Here is a 12,602-nt window from a genome sequence, read left to right as displayed (position 1 = left end):
TCTGAATCTCCCATTCATTTTGTAAATCTCAAAAGGAAATGCTATTTGCTCTGTACCTAATAATTTCTTAATTTTCTTAATTTATGTAAAATGGAAGATGGGAAATCTGATACTATTTTCACATCAGTATAATTCCAAGGATTGTTGAAATTGATGGTTATTCAATTTATGTCAGCCCAATATCAGAAAAAGGCTTCCAATATATTAATGACGTGAAAAAAACATTGATTCACTGTAATTTGCTAGCACTGAGAAATTCCTATATAAGAAATTCATGAGAAAACAAATCACTTATTAAGAGAGCAACTAATGAATGGTCAGATTCTACAGCATGACCCTAAGCATGGTTTAAACTCTAAGTGAAATCTAGGAAAGTGACTCTCCTGCCAGCACCTAAACAACCCTGAATTGCTTTCTGGCACTAGAGTAACATCCATGAAGCTCCAGTGTGTGCACCAGACTGTCCTGATGGGATTGTGCTATTCCTAGTTTTATCCTGATCGTTACATACAATGGGCATATAGATAAAGAACTAGAAACATTGGCACAATCTACCTAACTGAACCTATTCATAAATGTTAGGTGCCAGAATAAGCACTCAAAATGATGTGAAAGTGATGAAATAATAAACCACCATGAGCAATATTAAGTTCAAGTTCAATGAACATGTAGTTTGAATTTATATCAGTTAAAAAGTACAGAATTGAGCAGAATTTTAGGGCCAAAATATTTAATGCAGAAGGAAGATACAGAGAAGTCTTCAATTCAGGAAATTGAATCACTGTATAGACCAAATGTCAAATATCAGCTTGATTCTGTGGTACAGTTGACAAAATGGCTCAGATTTTGACTTTGCTGCTACCACTTATTGGTTCTAAATTCTCAATCACATTATGAAAGGGCTCTGAAATCATTGCTTATCACTGGAAAATGAATGAAATAACAGCACCAACCTCAAAATGTTCCTCCAGGAACTAAGATGAAAGCAATCAATCCTGTATTTGCACTAAAAATTGTTAAAAAAAAATACTTAGTAACCTGGAATGGATGCTTATTTTAAGAATACAATTTTTAAATCTGTGGGACCCTGGTTGCACATGCCAGATGCCTAAGAATTTCCTGACTCCAAGCTTTGGATCAGCTCCTCTCTGGCTATTGCAGTCATTTGGGGAGTGAACAGTTGTTGGAAGAGCTCTTTTTCTCCCTCTTTCTCTCCATTTTTTTTCTGCCAAATTTACCTTTTAAATAAAAATAGATATATCTTTAAAAACTAAATAAACACTTTTGCAAAGCCTACTCTGAGCACAAAATCAAGCAGAGAACACAATTTCTGAACATTGGGTAACAAATTGATCACTCTTAGCTTCTGAATTTTAGGGTAGTAACACTTATGAAAGATCTGTGATGTTTAGAAGCGTTGCTGAGAAGTTGGGAGGTTTTGTGCAGTGTCTCTTGCACTTGTGTCACAAGATACTGCCTACTGTCACTTCCTCTGAGGCACACTTCAACATATGTCTTCATCTGTTTGCATTTAATAATAAAAAAATTAACTAATGAAATAGCATATTAGGCTTCACAAAGGAACAAAATTTTACTGATCAATTTATAGATGAGGAAGTGGATACCAAGAGAAGCAGGGGTTAAAAAAGTACAAAGTGACACACCCTCAGTAAGCATTCAGGTTTGTTTATGTCACGTAGTATTGTTCCCTCAAATCTAGCTTCCAAGGCCGGGCAGTCCCTGCACTATTCTCTGCTTATCAGTTTACACCAATGAAACCCCAAAGTTGCTTTGTGGCTCCGTTAGACCATCTCCCACTGTTGAACTCTGACCCATTTTGGGAACCCAGAGTGATCACACCACCTGAATAGGCTATAGCCTCCTATCATTTAGATCTCACCCAAATCTCAGAACCCTTCATTTCTGAATCATGACTGTTTTATCTGGGACTTATATCTTTCTCCAACATTTTACAAAATCACAAAATATCCAGAGCTAAAAGAAATCCAAGATATCACACTACAGACTGGCCACTCATTTTATACGTAATAGATATCTTGATAAGGCCATTTTCTCACTGGGACACTTTCAAACAAATCAAAGAAGTTAATATTAAACTCTCATCTTAAGGAAACTTTTCCCAATACTGCAGATCATCATGATATTCTCTCAAAATGCTGGAATACGTTAAGAACAAGAGCAATGAACTGGCTCAGGAAGGTCTACAGTGAACAGGCAGAACACGTGATCAGAACAGTTCTGTTTCATGGGACATTTTTTAAAGAAGATCTATAGTTGATGGTTTTAGCTTTTAGGTATATGAGTCATCTGGAAACAGTTTATGTCTGTGAGATGAGGTAGGACTTGAGTATGTTTCATATACATGGATATCTATTCCTTCATATACTGCTTGCATATCTGTTGAAAATTACATCCCCTCATAGTTGAGGGTCTATTTTTTAGTCCTTTCCTTTGTCCTACAGACCTCTACTTCTATTCATATAATGAATATTCTACAATCTCCATTACCTTAGCTTAACAGTTCATTGGTCTTGTAGTATATGTTCTCTACTTCATTCTTCTGTTCAGACATTGCTTAAGATATTCTAGGCTCTTCTCATTTCCACCAACATTTACAACACAGCTTCACAATGTGTTCTGATCAAGGTTAGAACTCAGAAACGGACAAACAGAAAAAGTGCGTAGGACACAGGATGTTGCACGGTAGGGAGATATTTGTAGAAAGGAACCAGAAGGAAAGCAACGATAAAGTAACTACACACACTTAAGTCTGGCTCAGTAACTAGCTCACCAGTACGCAGTGTCATCCCTACCATTCAAGAAGTACTGCTACAGCCACGGTAAGGAGCGCCACAGCACTCCGCTACACATGTCATCGCTGCAGTGCAGTTTTTCTCTACTCTCTTCACTGGACTATTAGCTCTGTGACGAAAGAGTGAATCTAATTAACACCATCCTTCATTATCAATATATAACTCATTAAGAAATAATACACTGCTCTAGTAACTCAAGGTAAGAGAACAAGAACTGCTTAAGTATGATACAAGAGGAAATAGTATTGAATTAGCAAGCCTAATGATGGAGAGTGTTGTAAAACTCAAGCATATTTTTGAAACTGTATTTTTTTTAAATTTATTTGAAAGGTGCACTCAGCAGCAGATGCCCACAATGGCCAGGGCCAGTCCGAGCCCTAGCTAAGAGCCCGGAACTCAGTATTGAGCCATTATCTTTGAGCTTCTGGGGAATACCTCAGCAGAAATCATGAATAAGAAGCAGAGCCCAGACACAGGCATATGGGATGCAGGCACTGCGAGCAGGGTCTTAGCCAATGTGTCAGCTGCGTCTCACATATGTGCCTTTGGATGTTATGGTACGGGATTTGGGAGGATAACATAAAGCATCAATCATTTCTAAATAACTTCTGAGATACTAATTAGATTATTGGTTATTCTCAAAGTAATTAGATAAATTGATAGATTCACATCCAATCATAAGTATTAATTTCATATAAGAACCTACTTTGAAGAATAGCAATGGCATCAAGCATCTTGGGAATGTTCCTAAAATTCGTACTTTCCATCACTTAATCATGTTAAAGTCATTTTGCTGTTTTTTGCTGTGCATTTAATCACAATAAAAGTTCTAAGTCTTGGGTTTTTTGAGACACAGTAATACAAATCAGTTGTAAGGTATGACCATCTTCTAATGTATCTGATATCACATTTATCTATTAATAATTCTAGAATTTATTTCCATGAAAAGAAACGCTTAATTGGATATTTAAATGAATCATGGCTATGGAGGCTTGGTAGTTTATTAAGGTAAATATGAGTTAACTCTTTATTCCAGAGAAGCCCCTGGAAAGTGGAAAAGCCTACATTTTAGTATTTAATACTACAAAGCAGTGTGAGACTTGGGTATACCCAATAAATATACAGATAGAAACCAAGATTTTGATAATGAAAAGATAAACATGTGTCTATGGGTGAACAAAACTGGCCACATGAGACTTTCTTTTCCTTGAAAACATTACACAGGAGGAGGAATTATTTTCAAATAGTATCCTAGTATGTTAGTGCCAATGGTATATGAAAATTATTGGCATGATATCCTGAATGCTTGGTTCTAGAGACAGCTAAGCGCTGATCTTAAATGTCATCAACCCTGATGTCAAGGCTTAGATTCAGATGCTCTGGTTATCTGTCTTGATTCTTTCACCTCTTTGCTCCACCCAGGATAAGGTCCAACCTTAGCTCAGGATGACTCCTACATCTCCACGCTTGGCTGTTCCCAGAGCTTTGGACTCACCATATCCAACCAGGATGTGACATCTCTGTGTTTCCTCCCTTACATTTAACAACCTGAACTAACTTGTACCCTAATGTATTACACATTATCTCATCTCCCTTGAGTCTTCTTTTCACTCCTATCTCACTTATATGTCACCTCTTTAAAGAGATTTTCCTAACCAACAAGTTTAAATAGAACACCTGTCTGTCATGCTTCAAGACCTTATCACACCTTATTTATCTTACAGCACTTACAAGTCAAAATAATTAAGGTATTTATTTGTTTACTTGCTATGCCTGCATCTCTCTTCCTTAAACAAAACTATTTGAAGGCCACTGAAGGGATATATGCTATTTTATTCCTAGTTTGCAATAGCAATTATTCCAAAGTTTTAGTAGTTACTATCTCAGAAAACAATAAAGTTTATCCTATCACATTGTGTTTTCAATTCTTTCCCCACTGTGCAATGACAAAAGAAAAGAAAAGGTAACCTGTAATCTACTACCTACTCTCCAATTGTCTTGCTTGCTTCTCCTCCCCATCTCTAAACACCCAGTCACAATTCTCTGAGTAAAAGTAGAAATCAGAATCTTTCTAACTCAGTTTTGGATCTTAAGGCATTATCACAAAGATATGCCTAGACAAAGCACTGAGACAAAAACTCTATGGAGTGAAACGGTGAGTGTATGTATTGCACACTCTATTATACATTATGATTCTACTTCAGCCAATAAAAAGCTATTGCTGGTACATGTTGACATTTACAGTGTGGATGTCGTGAAAAAACAATAAATATATGTGCCAGCATGGGCATTTGCCACAATAGTTAAGATGCTGCTTGAGTCACCAGGCATCCCGCAACAGTGTGCCTGTTTTTTTTCCTTAACTCTGCTTCCCATGCCAGCTACCTGGTACTGATTACCCCAGAAGGCAACACAACCCTGAGTCTCTGCCACCTAGGCAGGAGACCTAGATTGAGTTAAGGGCTGTTGGTTCCAGAGAGGCTCAGTCCATGATATTTTGAACATTTGGCAGAGCAAATCAGTGGAAGGAATAGCTTTATCCATGTCTGTCTCTCTCTGCCTTTCAAATATATAATCAATTATTTTCAAACTAAACATATCCCTTAATGGACTAGTAAAATGGTTTCCCAATTATAGTTAAAAAGAGCAGTATGTCACATCAATAAAAAGGAGAAAGACTACACATAAAGCATCTTTTTAAAAAGTTGGGAACAACTACCAAAAGCATTGAACAGGTATTTGTCTTAGCAGTTAAGACATCTATGTCCCATATCAGAATTCAATTTTAATCAAGCCTGACTAGACAGCTACTGAACAGTGGAATAATGTTTTTCATTGTCCCCCTGAAACTCACAATAAAATCTCACCAGAAAATGAATCCACCCTTTTATCTTTTTCTAAATAACCTTCTTCACTGGTTTCTCTTGCTTGTTTCAACAGCACACACACATATGGAAGCTATCAAAGAAGAGATAAATAAGAAACACATCTATGAAATGTGTAAAATGCCACTGGAGTTCTATAAACAGATCTCCAGTTCTTGCGAAACTGAGGTTGAACAGTAACCCAGGGCCTGTGTTATCTTTCTTCATAATGGTGCTCAGCTCTTGACATAAGGGGTAGCCTGAGACACTGTAATATTGAGATAAAGTTATGTTTACAGAACACTGTCACAGTTGCCTAAACCACACCTGAACCGGGAAATGCACCTACCAGTTCCTTTGCTTTACTTTCAATTGTCCTCCAGGGCCATGCCAGTGTGGTAGTGTGGGACATGATCATAGAGTGCTGTGATGATCACTGAGTGCCCTCCATGCAAAGTTAGATGTGTGTATGTGCACATGTATGTGTGTGTACTTACACAAATGCACGTGTGCAAATGTTGCTTTTCCCAGTCCTTTGTAGCTTGAAGATCTACCTGACTTATATAGTATGGCTCTTCTATTACTCTGTCAACTTATATTTTTCCAGGGACATGTGGCCAGTCCTTAGCAATTCCTATAACATCAGGTATTAAGATCCTGGTAGAACAGCCACGTTGCCATCACAGTGTACATTATATAATGCTGCCCTTCCTCTCTAAAGCATACTCTATCAAATCGAGAAAATCATGCATACAAAATGTATACAAAATAAACTAAATTATTTTGGGGAGAATATCAGCACTTTGTGACTACATTAAAATCAAAGATCTCGTAATTTTCCTTAACTCAAATAGTTGATCATTTCATTAAGTCATTTACCCTCATGCCTACTTAAGATGCTCAAGGATTGTCTCAGCATTCTGGGGAATCATATAGTGTATCCAATACCCCTAGGGAGATTTTATTCTCTTCTGCTTAAAAATGTGTTATTCTAACTCTTTTACAACATTCATGTTAAAATGGAGTAAACCTATTCCTTGAATAAAATATAAACTGTGTTTGAAGGCCCTCAGGATTCTGAGTCCAAGTTTTGGTCAGGAACTAAAATGAGCAGCTGCTTTTGCAAAGAATGTATTTGGATCTAAGCATACATGAATTGGACTAATAATACACAAATAAGAACTTTTTCAACAAAGTACTTCTGTGTGTTATTTCGATGTATGTGAACTGATCATTTCTGCCTGACATTAACACAGACCTGGTATACTTATAATTGTAATTTTCACCAGGGTCATTTTTTTATTGAGTTTTTAAAAATTGTTATCACGTTAAACTATATGCATCAGTGGTTTCCTGCTCAGTTCTTTTGACCTTTGAACAGCTTGTGCTTTTCTACATCCAATACTGACACTCAAAATAACCTCCCTTTGATAATAACAGTCTTCACCCAACCATTACCAATATTTCAACTTAGAGCTGTCAGAATATCATGCAATGCTACTTCTTGTGTCATTTTATTGTCTTTGTTGCATGCAATTTGAATATCTTAAAGCAATGAACTTTGAAAATCAAAAAATGAAAAGTCCTGACTTTAGTGATCACACATTTACATAATATGTTGACTACTGTTGAAGCACAAATTGAAACCACTGGGCATGACAAAAGAAGTCAACATTGAGTTTTAAACAGTCCATCATTGTACACTTACTCCATTGTGAAGGAAAAAACATGATTTTTAGATAAATAAAATGGTAGAAATGCGATATTAAACATTGTACTTAGCATTCAAATGAATTGCCAGTTTTATTCATAACCTATTTTATCTATAGGGAACAATATTTACAATGTCATATTTATGTATTTTACAGATCTATTTGTTTATTTAAAAATCTGAATGACAGAGCAGGAGATACCTAAGCAGACAGAGACAGAGAATGGTGTGTTCCACATGCTGACTCACTCCCCAAATGGCCACAACAGACAAGTCTGGGCCAGACTGAAGCCAGGAGTCTGGAACCCCATCTTTATTTCCCACATAGATGGCAAGAGTACAGGTACCTGGATCACATTGCACTGCTTTCCCAGTCACATTTGTAGGGACCTAATCAGCCAGGATTTGAACCAGAACTCCAAAATGGAATACCAGTGTCTGAAGCAGCAGCTGAATCATCTGAGTCATGATGCCAGTCCATACTTATTATTTTACTATCAAATAATCTTACTTTTATGGATTCTTAGAAACAGGATGTACCAGACTGGAGAACTGTACTCATAGGAAAAACAGATAAGAAAGCTGTAACTAAACACGTGAACAGATGTAGAAATACGCATGAAGTGGGAAATTAAAGGAAAAAAAAAAAACATGAAAGGCAGGTTTGAAAAGAAAGTAAGACATCAAAACAGAAGTGAAGAAATAAGAAAAAAAAGGAGAGGAGAAGCAAAGAGGAAGAGATGAAGGCGAGTAATGTGGAACAAGAAAACAAGAAAGGAAAGAAAGCTGAGAGTGAAGAAAGAACCTGAGGGCAGCACAACCAATAATAACTAAACATCACTCAGCGGCACTCTACATTACTCCAACAAATATTAACAGTTGTATCTACTGGAAGAAAATATTTTCTAATGAGGAAACAGCTGCTGTATAAGTCAGATGAAATGAAGTGTTCGGACATGTGCTGAAAGTTTGAAAGCAACCGTTCCTTGCGCGTGCATATAAATGATAGCCAAAGCAGCCCATGTCGAATGATTCCATGTCATTGCAGAGGTGGAAGACGCCACGTATTGCTTTAAAAACTGCGTTTTCTTCCCCATGTGAATAATGTTTATATAATCAGAGAAGCAACTCGATTTGAAATGGAGAACTTACACTTTCCGAAATGAAAATCTGACAAAAGCCGTGGAAATCATGAGCTTCTCAGTGGTAGCCCCAGGAGAACTTATCTTTCACAAAGTCAGTTAAAACCTGAGAGGCCAATAGAATGTAAGTACTTTCCCCCAAGTCATAGCTAACCCAGATCAGCTCAGGTTCACGTTCAGAGTCAGTGAACACCCCAGCATCCGCTGAGCCCTTCAGAGAAGGTGAAGGAAATTCCAAAGCAATGGCTCTGATTCATTTAGTTCTCAGTATTTATCAATATCAATAGCCTCCTAAACTGTAAGCTTCACTAGAATCAGAAAAAATAGATAATATAATTTTGCACAAATGGTCAATACAAGTATGTTAATAGGTGATGGTGTGAAAGAACACCAAGTGATAGTCATTAGGTGTCATCATTACTGTATGTTTTGTACAAACTCTTTTAAAAAGGTTCCTGACACTGACATGGTGACCTATACCAGTATTCAAGGGGCTGATCATTATACTTTACCGCCCCTGAGGATGGGTGAACTACAAATTATTCAACTCTTAACTCAAAAGATAAATGTCATATGCCTTTAGGGGCATCAGGCCCCACAAAGCATCAACTGCCTAGTAATCAGGTGTTCCCAGAAGAAAGGTTTCCTTGTATCATTCATGATCATGTGATGTAAGTTCTTCCCAACACAGATGTGCCTCATGAATATCACTCCTAGCTGAATCATCTCTCCACCCAGGCTCCTCCTCCTCAGAGCAGCACATGATGGCTGAAGACATTGTTTGTTTCCTGAGCCCTGTACCCCTGACGCCCCTGTAAGATGTCAGCATGCTGATTCAATGCATCCTGCCCCATCACCACCTCCACTCCAAGAATACAAAAAAATCCGAATACTTTCAAGCAGACCCTTTCATGGAGCCAAGTGCTTTCCCCAGCTTCTAGCTCAGCAGCCCAGAACACTCAACCTGCCTGTGCGTCTCCATCATGTCTCCAGAAGAAGCAAGCTCTTTCAGGAGGCTCCAGTATATTTTCTTAGGGAAATGTTGGTGACCTTCATTCTTCATGGAATTAAACGCAATGTATTCAAGATTTCATCATGGCATCCTAAAAGCAGGGCTGCGAATAATGGTCATTCAAAACAGGTTCCCTTGGGAATGGGGAGATACTTGGATTTGCAGAGGAAAACTTCACCAATAAAATTCTAAAATACACCCTGCTCCCAGACAAGGTATTAAATAAACAAAAGCATATATCAGAATTAACAGCTACAGCGCATTTAACAGATTGAATTGTGAAACACTCCTGGGACAACTCCACTTTCCAAGTTGCAAAGTGACAGACGTGCAAACTTACCCAACTAGCTAAACAAGGACAACTTGTAATTTTATATATAATTAGTTAAACTAACTGGAGTCTTTTCCAAGGATCTCCTCCAAGCAGAGCTGGGTTTGAGAAGGGACCATCCTGACTGGAATTAATTTCACCCCAACACTCTTAGAACAGACTTAGAAGTACAGCAGCCTCCCTTCTTAGAAACTTCAAATTGAATAATGTAACTGAGTGAGAAAAAAAGTAAGCTCTTGCGTTGAAAAAGTCAAACACATACTCAATGAATGAGCGCCCTTCATAACCTGCAAGGGGATTGTTGTAGCAGGAGGGAATATAAAGGAAAGAATAATAAAATCAATTCATCTCAGTCGTTTCATACATTATAAAGTAATAATCTCAAGAGTCTAATCGCAAGAGACATCACTGAGTCAGCACCAGAGGTGTGGCTGCGCTCCATCTACGCAATCCTTTTCAACAACTGTTCAATTGGCGAAGCTTCCCACAATACATGCTGCCCATCTGTGGGCTAGAGCCTGCCAGTTTTCAGGTTGAGATCCACCCAGCCCCTCAGGCAGGCTCCGCAGGGTGCAGTCACCACCTCCAGTGGGTGTATACACCGTGTGTGCCCGTGCCCTTAAAAGCAAGGGAGTCAAGTCTACAACCCGGCGATGTGGAGTGTGGGGACTTCTACCACTCTGGGAAACAGACCACAGCTCAAGGCAACACAAAATCCTACACCCTTGCCTTCACTCTGCTTCGCACCGTTCTCATTCTTTACTTACTTGGACAAACCGAAAAACAAGCTTTCCCTTCCAACTGGGTTTCAACACCATCCCCTGTCCTACTCTCAGTCAGCACTGATTCAGCCCCACGCAGAGATTTCCCTGGGGCTCTTGGACTTGCTGGCTTGAGAAAGGGAAAAGAAGGGAGGTGCCTGCACGTCAACTGGCAAGACCTTCAGCACGGAGACTTTGGAAAGGAGCATTATAATCCAGCCCTAACTGCTGGCCTCTGGCGTGGCTGCTTCTCAGTGTCTGGCTGCTGGGTCGCTCAGTTCCACTTCCAGGTCCCAGACGTGATCACCTATCGCCCTATCTCCCCAAGAGTAAACAACAGGCTGGGTTCCCACAATCTTCCCGTCTGCTCCTTTCCTTACAAAGATTAGGCTGTCTCTTTTCATACTCGGGATTCCAGTCACAAGCACAAGCACGGCCTCTGGCTCCTTGCCCCAACAGGTGTAGGTAGTAAGTCCCCCGGACGGCCCACACAATAGGCCTAGAGCCTCCAGGTTCCCGTCTGGGAGCAGTCCCCCCACCCGTCACGCCCTCCTCTTCAGGGAACCACACTAAATAGTAGTTCTCAAAACACAGCCTGCACCGGAATCACCCTCAGGAGCCAGGAGGACACGCAGCCGCTCCAGACCACCCAAGTCTGGTCACAGCACGCGCTTCTACCCAAGACAGAAACTAGATCCTAGTCCACCCACAAGTCTGAGGTGGGAAATTTGTTTCCATTTCTGCTCCCGGCTCCACATCCCAGGATCCACGCCCCCCTCCTTTTCCCCTTCACGCCCTCCCACGGGGGCTCTTGGCAGGCGCTCCACGCACACAGCCGCTTCCACGCCCATCTTCCTCCCCACGGGGGCTCCCGGGACCCTCTCCTCCCGCCCCTCTGCCTGAAACCCGGGCCCGCGCTCCAAGGTCCGCGGTGGGCGGCGCCAGTCCTCAGGAATCTGATCCCAGCCCGCCCCCAACGTCCCAACTCCCAACTTCCAACTCTCCAAGTACCAGAACGCCGGGAGAGCCGCCCTGGGCGCCCCCCGCGCACGCTCCCAGCCCCGGGACCCCGCGACCCGCGCCCGAGCCCCACTTACTGCGCCCGAGCCGCGCGCCCAGCCGCACCGCGCCCTCGGTTCGCCTCCCAGGAAGCGGCGGGGCGAGGCCGGGGAGGGAGTTACCTGCCGGGCGTCAGGGCCGCGGAGGGAAGCTGACTCCTGCCGGGACCGCGCCTCCCGGGAAACTAGGTGCTGGGACGAGTTGCGGCAGGTCCCAAGTCTTGTCACTCCCGAGCCCTGTACAGCCAGAACGTGCTTCAGAGCCTAAATCAACTCAAAAAAAAAAAAAAAAAAATCCAGCCCTCTCCCAGCTAAGTATTTAAAAAGCCATTCTTTCCATCCCGACCGCGTGGCGAAGGGGGCAATTCCGAGTTCTGGCTCCTGGATTGGGTACCTGCCAGAGGGCAACTCTCACCTGGGAGGCCAGGGGAAAATGCGGCGCAGCAGGGTGGTGGTCCCTGGGGCCGGCTTCCCTGGCTTAAGAACGTGAAGTTAGTACCTCCCTCGGGAGAGGGGCGGATACCTCCTGGGGTAGGTCATTCCAACTGCAATCCGGTACAAACCCCAGCCCAATAACCTGAACCTTCTCAGGCTTGGAAAAGATGGGGTGTAGGAAAATGGAATGAGAAGTGGTCCCGCGCTTTCTATGTTTACATGAAACAAATGTCACCAAAGATTTGGTACCTGGTACTGCCTTGGCATGAAAAGGGCTTCTTTAAATTGGGGTCGTCGGTGTGGAAAGTGGATCCCTCCAGGAGGAGTTGTGCGGAGCGATGTTGCGAAAGGAGAAATCATTTGGGTTTTATCAGAAAATGCAGCGATAAAAAAAAAAAAGCAGTTTTCCCTTTCCTGCACGTCAGTGACTTGTACATTCCGTATCTTCAGGATA

At 41.2% G+C, this 12,602-nt stretch overlaps 1 protein-coding gene across 2 annotated transcripts in view; it reads right to left on the bottom strand.

The window, feature by feature from the left end:
• Nucleotides 1-11,991, bottom strand: part of FAM83B (family with sequence similarity 83 member B) — a 57,163-nt gene extending 45,172 nt beyond the window's left edge. The window contains exon 1 of one of the 2 annotated variants that reach the window (XM_040983569.1): nucleotides 11,837-11,991. The gene's annotated coding sequence lies outside the window, so the exon portion shown is untranslated. The other variant, XM_040983570.1, reaches the window with a different exon arrangement.
• Between the last annotated feature and the right edge of the window lie 611 nt (nucleotides 11,992-12,602).

This window comes from Ochotona curzoniae, unplaced genomic scaffold, assembly GCF_017591425.1.
Source record: "Ochotona curzoniae isolate NIBS_2020 unplaced genomic scaffold, NIBS_Ocur_1.0 contig_3819, whole genome shotgun sequence".
NCBI classification, from domain to species: Eukaryota; Metazoa; Chordata; class Mammalia; order Lagomorpha; family Ochotonidae; genus Ochotona; species Ochotona curzoniae.
This window is presented reverse-complemented; position numbering and strand designations above follow the sequence as displayed.